The sequence below is a fragment of the Oncorhynchus masou genome, chromosome 12 (genome assembly GCF_036934945.1).
Source record: "Oncorhynchus masou masou isolate Uvic2021 chromosome 12, UVic_Omas_1.1, whole genome shotgun sequence".
Lineage (NCBI taxonomy): Eukaryota > Metazoa > Chordata > Actinopteri > Salmoniformes > Salmonidae > Oncorhynchus > Oncorhynchus masou.
In genome coordinates, this window is record NC_088223.1 from 44356732 (window position 1) to 44366717 (window position 9986).

At 41.4% G+C, this 9986-nt stretch overlaps 1 protein-coding gene across 15 annotated transcripts in view; it reads right to left on the reverse strand.

The window, feature by feature from the left end:
- LOC135550156 (ubiquitin-associated protein 2-like) overlaps positions 1 to 587 on the reverse strand; it is a 57282-nt gene extending 56695 nt beyond the window's left edge. For 13 of the 15 annotated variants that reach the window (XM_064980705.1, XM_064980699.1, XM_064980703.1 and 10 more), the window contains exon 1: positions 364 to 558. The gene's annotated coding sequence lies outside the window, so the exon portion shown is untranslated. Of the gene's footprint in view, positions 1 to 224; positions 304 to 363 lie in introns of those variants that run through there. The other 2 variants (XM_064980692.1, XM_064980693.1) reach the window with 2 other exon arrangements.
- Between the last annotated feature and the right edge of the window lie 9399 nt (positions 588 to 9986).

The following is a 9986-nucleotide window of genomic DNA, read 5'->3' on the forward strand; positions in this document are numbered from 1 at the left end:
TTATTGTCCAAATGTTAGCGAGCTAAGATGTAATTTTTAGGGAACATCCATCCAGCCTGGTCGATGAGATTCCGTTCTTCTCAACCTCATGGCGAAGAGAAGATAGCTAGCTAGATTGTTGCAAATCATCACTTTTAGCCTAACTGGCAAATATGGTTACTAGTAAGGCATATTACTGAGCCCACAAACGCATAGGCCGCACATTAACGTGGTAACTAACTCACAAATCACTTTACAAGTTGCACCAGCAAACGCGCCTCCGTTGAAAACGCTACCGATGTCTGTTTAAATAAACTCGACACCGAGGCTCTAGGTAGGCCCGTAGGCCCAAAATAAAGAAAATAAATAACAAGCGATACTGACCAGAAACCCAGATGAATGTCAGATATTCTGCTATAAAAACCGACCAAGCGGTCTCTCTGTCGACCTCCTAATCGGATTTCGACGAGATGAAACCTCAAAGCCCAAAAATAATACACTTATATGAGGAACTATGCCGAACCGACTCGCGCAGACAATAAGCGAGAGACTCGGCATTTACCTGTCTTTTCCACTTTGACACCGCAAATAGCTCCGTCACGTGGTCGACCGGGCGCTTCAATGTAACTAACCCCCGGACACGTGATCACCCATCTCTAAAAAAAAAATGCATATCAAATAAATAAACAAACTTTAAAATATTTATAGTGATTTCCTATCCTAGATTGTCAGATTTGTCAGAGTAATTAATAGTGGTCCTGCTGACTGGCTGTTCAGCAGGACCACTATTAGCTGCACTACAGTGACAGTGATGGTGTGTCTAAGGAGTGTGCCAGGTAACCTCAATCTTATCTAAAAAATCATTATTGGCATGCCAGTCGCCCTGAATGCTATTAAGACTAGATTGTAATTATCTTGTAAACCTATTGGGGACCACTGTCCAATTCACAATATGTGATGAGTTGACATTACATGTGTTAATCAGTGCTCAGGTACTGGAACACATTGAGAAAAAAAGTGTCAAACACAACGTAGTGGAAAGTAGCCTACTATACATGGTGGTGAAACGGACAGCACTCTCCAAGGTGTTAATTCATTCAAATAATTTTAGACGTCACTGCAGAATGCCTACAAGGCTTACAAGTCCGAATTTCTTATTGCCTCATTTTCTAGACATCAATGTTCAGCAACATTTTTAGACGACACTGCAGAGTAAACGCCATATGCATACATACTCAGCAGTGGGGCTTACAATACCCAAATTTCATATAATTTTTAAGACATCAAAGTAGGAATAGAACAAATATCGGAATATAGCTTTAAATAAAATAAATCAACGTAGGCCACAGCAGAACACAAATATGAGAATATATAGGCCTCCTGCCTATGTGATAATATCATTTTCAGATTAAACTTTTTCTGCTCTTAGATTTAACTTCATTCAACTTTCTAGAGTTTTCCCTCTTAGTTAACACTGTCAACGTTTCCCTTTACTGTGGAAATTGTGACAGAAGCAACGCAATATTAGCCACTTTCAATGCAACATACTGAAACAAAACGTACTATGCAAGAGATTTTGTTGTAGGCCTATATGCAGATAGACTATTGCCATATATGGATCTGTGCCATTTATTTGGAACTGGACTGTGTTTACAGCTGTGGTCGAGTAGATGCGCTTGTTGTGAGATCAAATCAAGAGCTGCATGTAGCCATCAATCAATCAATGTTTTTTTTATTTATAAAGCCATTTTTACATCACCTAATGTCACAATTTGCTGCACAGAAGCAGAGCCTAAAACGCCAAACAGCAAGCAATGCAGGTGTAGAAGCACAGGCAGGTGTAGAAGCACAGTGGCTAGGAAAAGCTCCATAGAAAGGCTGGATCCTAGGAAGAAACCTAGAGAGGAATTGGGCTATGGGGTGTGGCCAGTCCTCTTCTGTCTGTGCCGGGTGGAGATTATAACAGAACATGGCCTTGATGTTATATGTTCATAGATGACCAGCAGGGTCAAATAATAAGTGGTTGTAGAGGGTGAAATAAGTCAGCACCTCAGGAGTAAATGTCAGTCTACTCCTGATGTCTCTAGAGAGTTGAAAGTAGCAGGTCTGGGACAAGGTATCACGTGAACAGGTCAGGGTTCCATAGCCGCAGGCAGAACAGTTGAAACTGGAGCAGCAGCATGACCAGGTGGACTGGGGGCAGCATGGAGTCATCAGGTCAGGTAGTCCTGAGGCATAGTCCTAGGGCTCAGGTCCTCCAAGAGAAAGAAAGTGAGAGTGAGAGATAGATAGAAAGAAAAAGAGAGAGAATTAGAGCAGGCATACTTAAATTCACACAGGACACTGGATTTGGTGTTGGAGGGCCAGAAGCAGGCACTCTTTCCTCTGGTCTAAAAAAAAATCCCAATGCCCCATGGCAGTAATTGGGGACATTGCCCTGTGTAGGGTGCTGTCTTTCGGATGGGACGTTAAACGGGTGTCCTGACTCTCTGAGGTCATTAAAGATCCCATGGCACTTATCGTAAGAGTAGGGGTGTTAACCCCGGTGTCCTGGCTAAATTCCCAATCTGGCCCTCAAACCATCACGGTCACCTAATAATCCCCAGGGTGAAGCGTAAAGCTAACAGACTGATCCTAGCCCCCCGACACATAAACTATTGCAGCATAAATACTGGAGGCTGAGACAGGAGGGGTTGGGAGACAATGTGGCCCCATCCAACGATAACCCCGGACAGGGCCAAACAGGCAGGGTATAACCCCACCCACTTTGCCAAAGCACAGCCCCTACACCACTAGAGGGATATCTTCAACCACTAACTTACTATCCTGAGACAAGGCAGAGTATAGCCCACAAAGATCTCCCCCATGGCACGAACCCAGGAGGGGCGCCAACCTGGACAGGAAAATCACATCAGTGACTCAACCCACTCAAGTGATGCACCCCGCCTAGGGACGATATGGAAGAGCACCAGTAAGCCAGTGACTCAGTCCCTGTAATGGGGTTTGAGGCAGAGAATCCCAGTGGAGAGAGGGGAATTGTCAACTTCACATGTGTGTATATATTTGTGTTGAATAATTATTTATATAGATTAAGAAAATACATTTATATGAATTTCATGATTTATTTCAATTATGTTTCTTTCAATTATGTGGTGATGTGCTCTTGTGTTCTGATTAAAACATGGAATGGGACCAAATGGAATACACCATTTGTGTGTTTTGATTCTTCCACTAGATGGCATTAGCATGTTGGGGAGCATTTTGGTCCACTGCATTTATTCAATGAAAGGGGCTTATAAAGTACAGTATGCCGGGTGATCAATCAGTATGACACATTATTCTTGGATTTTCAGCAAGGAAGAACCTATTTTATTTTTTTAATTTCACAATTTGAATGCAGAAAATAGAGTCAAATGGTACGGACAAATTATAGGCACCCTGGAGCTATTATAGTGCATTCATAAAGTATTCAGATCCCTTGACTTTTTCCACATTTTGTTACGTTACAGCCTTATTCTAAAATTGATTAAATTGTTTTCCCCCCTCAACAATCTACACACAATAACACATAATGAAGAGCAAAAAAACTGTTTTTTAGAAATGTTTGGTAATTTATAAAAAAAAATAGTTTTAAATGAAATATAATTTATAATGAAATAACATATACATAATTATTCAGACCCTACTCAGTACTTTGTTGAACCTTTGGCAGCAATTACAGCCTCAAGTCTTTTTTGCTATGACGCTACAAACTTGGCACACCTGTATTTGGGGAGTTTCTCCCATTCTTCTCTGCAGATCCTCCCAAGCTCTATCAGGTTGAATGGGGAGCGTCACTGCACAGATATTTTCAGGTCTCTCCAGAGATGTATGATCGATCGGGTTGAAGTCCGGGCTCTGGCTGGGCCGCTCCGGCTTTGTCTTGGCTGTGTGCTTAGGGTCGTTGTCCTGTTGGAAGGTGAACCTTCACCCTGGTCAGAGGTCCTGAGCGCTCTGGAGGAGATTTCATCAAGGATCTCTCTATACTTTGCTCCGTTCATCTTTCCCTCTATCCTGACTAGTCTCCCAGTCCCTGCCGCTGAAAAACATCCCCACTGCATGATGCTGCCACCACCATGCTTCACCGTCGTGATGGTGCCAGAAATCCTTTAGATGTGACGCTTGGCATTCAGGCCAAACAGTTCAATCTTGGTTTCATCAGAACAGAGAATCTTGTTTCTCATTGTCTGATAGTCTTTAGGTGCCTCTTGGCAAACTCCAAGCGGGCTGTCATGTGCCTTTTACAGAGGAGTGGCATTAGTCTGGAGTGCTGCAGGGATGGTTGTCCTTCTGGAAGTTTCTCCAATCTCCACAGAGGAACTCTGGAGCTCTGTCAGAGTGACAATCCGGTTCTTGGTCACCTCCCTGACCAAGGCCATCCTCCCCCGATTGCACAGTTTTGCCGGGCAGCCAGCTCTCGGAAGAGTCTTGGCGGTTCCAAACTCTTGGTGGACCTTCAATGCTGTAGACATTTTTTGGTACCCTTCCCCAGATCTGTGCCTCGACACAATCCTGTCTCGGAGCTCTACAGACGATTCCTTTGACCTTATGGCTTGGTTTTTGCTGACATGCACCGTCAACTGTGGGACCTTAGATAGACAGATGTGTGCCTTTCCAAATTATGTCCATTCAATTGAATTTACCACAGGTGGACTCCAATCAAGTTGTAGAAACATCTCAAGGGTGATTAACAGAAACAGGATGCACCTGAAATCAATTTAGAGTCTCATAGAAAAGGGTCTGAATACTTATGTAAATAAGGTATTTATGTTTTTTTAATTGTAATACATTTGCAAAACAATTGCTTTGTCTTTATGGGGTATTGTGTGTTGAGTGATGAGGACCTTTTTTTATTTAATCAATTTTAGAAGAAGGCTGCAACAAAACAAAATGTGGAAAAAGGGAAGGGGTCTGAACTTTCAGAATGTACTGTACATATCCCAACCAGAAGCCATGGATTACAGGCAACATCTGCACTGAGTAAAATGTTAGAAAAAGAAAACCCAATTAGCAATGGCAAAATGTATAGAATTGCAGGAAATTAGCTTTAAAACTGCAATATTTCCCCTCAACTCCATGGACACATTTGCATATTGCAGGAAATTGGCTTAAAATGTATCTACACTGCCAAGATGGGGGTCTCTAAAATGTTCTCTAAAATTCAGCTGCTGCTCGACCACGCACATAGCCACGCCCACCACCTAAACCAGTTTTTAATCCAGAAAAAAACCCTGATGACCGACAGGGTTCGAATTACTGTCTTCTGCACATAAGAAGAGCACATTAGCCTGCTGAACCAAAGCCTATAGACAATGCAACTCTTCAGGTATCAGGCAAGGTTACTCATCATGCAAACAATTAACCAGGAAGAATTGGTTCGGTGACCATGCACATGTGATGAGTAACTTTGCCTTGTGTTGACTAACTTTGCCTGAGACCAGAAAAATTGCTTTTGCTTACCAGGCTAATATGTTCTTCCATTTTAGATTTTCATTTTAACATTGCAATATCATTGTGCCAGGAATCGTGCGACCTGATATGAAAATATACAGTACCAGTAAAAAGTTGACACACCTGCTCATTCCAGGGTTTTTCTTTATTTTTAGTATTTTCTACATTGTAGAATAATAGTGAAGACATCAATATTATGAAATAACACATGGAATCATGTAGTAACCAAAAGTGTTAAATAAATCAAAATATATTTCATATTTGAGATTCTTCAAAGTATCTAACATGTGGGATAGAAAAATGTCAGGACCCAGTTACGAACCCGGGTCTCCGGAGTGAGAAACAGTCACTTAACCAACTGAGCCACGAATAGTCAGCAGAACCCAGAAGATGAGGCAGACACAGCAGTACTTGAGATGGTGTATTTAATAAAGTAAAAAGTGAAGTCCTTCAGGAAAACATGTAACTCCACAAGCTCAAAAGGAATTCCACAAGAACAAGGCAATCCACAAGGTAATCCTCCAAGACAAAAAGGCAAATCCACAAGGTGGTAGGTATAGCACAAAAAGCCTCAAAAGATACTCAAAAATAAATAAACAAGAACAAAAAACAGAATTCCACAAGAGCGTCCACCGGGATCGACAAGAGCACACAGAACACTAGGGCTGGGTGCTAACATACAAACACAGAGCAAAGAACTGAGGGAAACAAAGGGTTTAAATACAATCAGGGGAAACGAGGCACAGGTGCAAATAATAATGGGGATCAAGGGAAAGCAAAAGGTCAAAAAGCACAATGGGGGCATCTAGTGACCAAAAACCGGAACAACCCTGGCCAAATCCTGACAGAAAAAGGAGGGAAACACTTTAAATAAGTTTTATTTTGACAAACAAAGACAGACTACAATGATTCTATCTACAATAGACAGAGGGGTAGTTTACACATTAAATATGCTTGGTTTGTAATTACTGTAACAGAAAAAAAAAATGTTTAATTAAATAAGAGCTCTTAAACCAGACAGCAAAATGGTTACTAATATATAGGATAATACCACACTTTGGATGTGTCCATAATGGTACCATATTCCCTATATAGTGCACTACTTTTGACCAAGGAACAAAGGGGGAATAGGGTGCCATTTGGGGGACACCCCATAATCATCAGTAGTTATACAGTATACATGCAGGGTGTAATGATAATTTAACACAATACCCCCTTTAGAATGATTACCATCAAGGCCAAAGACTGAAAACGTCTAATCATGGGAGGTGAGACAAGTGTAAGCCACTTGCATATTTATGCTTAGAAGGCAGGTTAGATTCATAAATATTTATATTATTAATTGTATTGATACTGTACATCCGACAGCCACCACGTGCAACATTATAACAGCATGTTGTATTTTTCAGTATAACCATTTATCTACTTGGTTAATAACTGACAGAGGTAAGCTAGGTATAGAGGACATTATGTTTCTGTACAATATTACTGCATTCATCCACCTCTGGCCTGCTCGCCTCCCTACCACTGAGGAAGTACAGTTCCCGCTCAGCCCAGTCAAAACTGTTCGCTGCTCTGGCCCCCCAATGGTGGAACAAACTCCCTCACGACGCCAGGACAGCGGAGTCAATCACCACCTTCCGGAGACACCTGAAACCCCACCTCTTCAAGGAATACCTAGGATAGGATAAGTAATCCTTCTCACCCCCCCTTAAATGATTTAGATGCACTATTGTAAAGTGGCTGTTCCACTGGATGTCAGAAGGTGAATTCACCAATTTGTAAGTCGCTCTGGATAAGAGCGTCTGCTAAATGACTTAAATGTAAATGTAAATGTAGTAAGAAACAAAAAAAATCATAACTCATAATTCTACGAATTTGAACTATGGATTTTTATCTCCATCTTATGTCAGAGAAAAACACGTAGGTTAAATCGGAGACATCTTAATGTTAACAAACAACTAAATGCCTCTGTGTGTAAGGTGCACTGCAAACACAGGAATGCGACCTACTGTATGGATCCTAAAACAGAAGTATCCTGGTTAACTAGGCTATGGATCTGTGTGCTGAAAACTCCAAGTGTGTCTGTGTGACAACAGAGCTACACTGATTTTATATTGATTGTCTCTCCCTTGGGTGAGCTAGAAAACAGGAACCGCCCTTTTTAAAAAGGTGCAATATACAGTGGGGCAAAAAAGGATTTAGTCAGCTAACTCCCACGTAAAAAGATGAGAGAGGCCTGTAATTTTCATCATAGGTACACTTCAACTATGACAGACAAAATGAGAAAAAAAATCCAGAAAATCACATTGTAGGATTTTTAATGAATTTATTTGCAAATTATGGTGGAAAATAAGTATTTGGTCACCTACAAACAAGCAAGATTTCTGGCTCTCACAGACCTGTAACTTCTTCTATAAGAGGCTCCTCTGTCCTCCATTCGTTACCTGTATTAATGGCGCCTGTTTGAACTTGTTATCAGTATAAAATACACCTGTCCACAACCTCAAACAGTCACACTCCAAACTCCACTATGGCCAAGGCCAAAAAGCTGTCAAAGGACACCAGAAACAAAATTGGAGACCTGCACCAGGCTGGGAAGACTGAATCTGCAATAGGTAAGCTGCTTGGTTTGAAGAAATCAACTGTGGGAGCAATTATTAGGAAATGGAAGACATACAAGACCACTGATAATCTCCCTCGACCTGGGGCTCTACGCAAGATCTCACCCCGTGGGGTCAAAATGATCACAAGAACGGTGAGCAAAAATCCCAGAACCACACAGTGGGACCTAGTGAATGACCTGCAGAGAGCTGGGACCAAAGTAACAAAGCCTACCATCAGTAACACACTACGGCACCAGGGACTCAAATCCTGCAGTGCCAGGAGTGTCCCTCTGCTTAAGCCAGTACATGTCCAGGCCCGTCTGAAGTTTGCTAGAGAGCATTTGGATGATCCAGAAGAAGATTGGGAGAATGTCATACAGTCAGATGAAACCAAAATATAACTTTTTGTTAAAAACTCAACTCGTTGTGTTTGGAGGACAAAGAATGCTGAGTTGCATCCAAAGAACACCATACCTACTGTGAAGCATGGGGGTGGAAACATCATGCTTTGGGGCTGTTTTTCTGCAAAGGGACCAGCACGACTGATCCGTGTAAAGGAAAGAATGAATGGGGCCATGTATCATGAGATTATGAGTGAAAACCTCCTTCCATCAGCAATGGCATTGAAGATGAAACGTGGCTGGGTCTTTCAGCATGAAAATGATCCCAAACACACCGCCCGGGCAACAAAGGCGTGGCTTCGTAAGAAGAATTTCAAGGTCCTGGAGTGGCCTAGCCAGTCTCCAGATCGCAACCCCATAGAAAATCTTTGGAGGGAGTTGAAAGTCTGTGTTGCCCAGCAACAGCCCCCAAACATCACTGCTCTAGAGGAGATCTGCATGGAGGAATGGGCCAAAATACCGGCAACAGTGTGTGAAAACCTTGTGAAGACATACAGAAAACGTTTGACCTCTGTCATTGCCAACAAAGGGTATATAACAAAGTATTGAGATAAACTTTTGTTATTGACCAAATACTTATTTTCCACCATAATTTGCAAATAAATTCATAAAAAATCCTACAATGTGAATTTTCTGGAGAAAAAAAATCTAATTTTGTCTGTCATAGTTGAAGTGCACCTATGATGAAAATTACAATTAATTCTCTCATCTTTGTAAGTGGGAGAACTTGCAAAATTGGTGGCTGACTAAATACTTTTTTGCCCCACTGTACATGTATTGGCCAAATTTCCAATAATAGATACAGCTTGAGAAAAGTTGAGAGAGACAATAAATCGCACATAAAACAGTCTCAAATATAGTTATGCCTCAAGCAAGGAAGTAATGATCGAATTGGGAATGTTCCTGCAAATGGAGTGCTTTTTTACCATGGGGTTTATCTCGTGTATATCAGGCACCAAACCACAATGAACCAACACATATCAGCATCAACGCTAGGATGTGGCTATATACAGTACATTCAGAAAGTATTCAGATCCCTTAGCTTTTTCCACATTGTTACGTTACAGCCTTACTCTCACATTGATTAAATACATTTTTCCCTTCATCAATCAACACACAATACCCCATAATGACAAAGCGAAAACAGGTTTTTTGATAGTTATATATTTTTTTAAACAGAAATACATTTACATAACTATTCAGACCCTTTGCTATGAGACTCGAAATTGAGCTCAGGTGCATGTTTCCATTGATCATCCTTGAGATGTTTCTACAACTTGAATTTACCACAGGTCGACGCCAATCAATTGATTGGATATGATTTGGAAAGGCACACACCTGTCTATGTAAGATACCACAGTTGACAGTGCATGTCATAGCAAAAACCAAGCCGTGAGGTCGAAGGGATTGTCCGTAGAGCTCAGAGACAGGATTGTGTCGAAGCACTGGGTACTGTCACGTCCTGACCATAGAGAGCCCTTATTTTCTATGGTAGAGTAGGTCAGGGCGT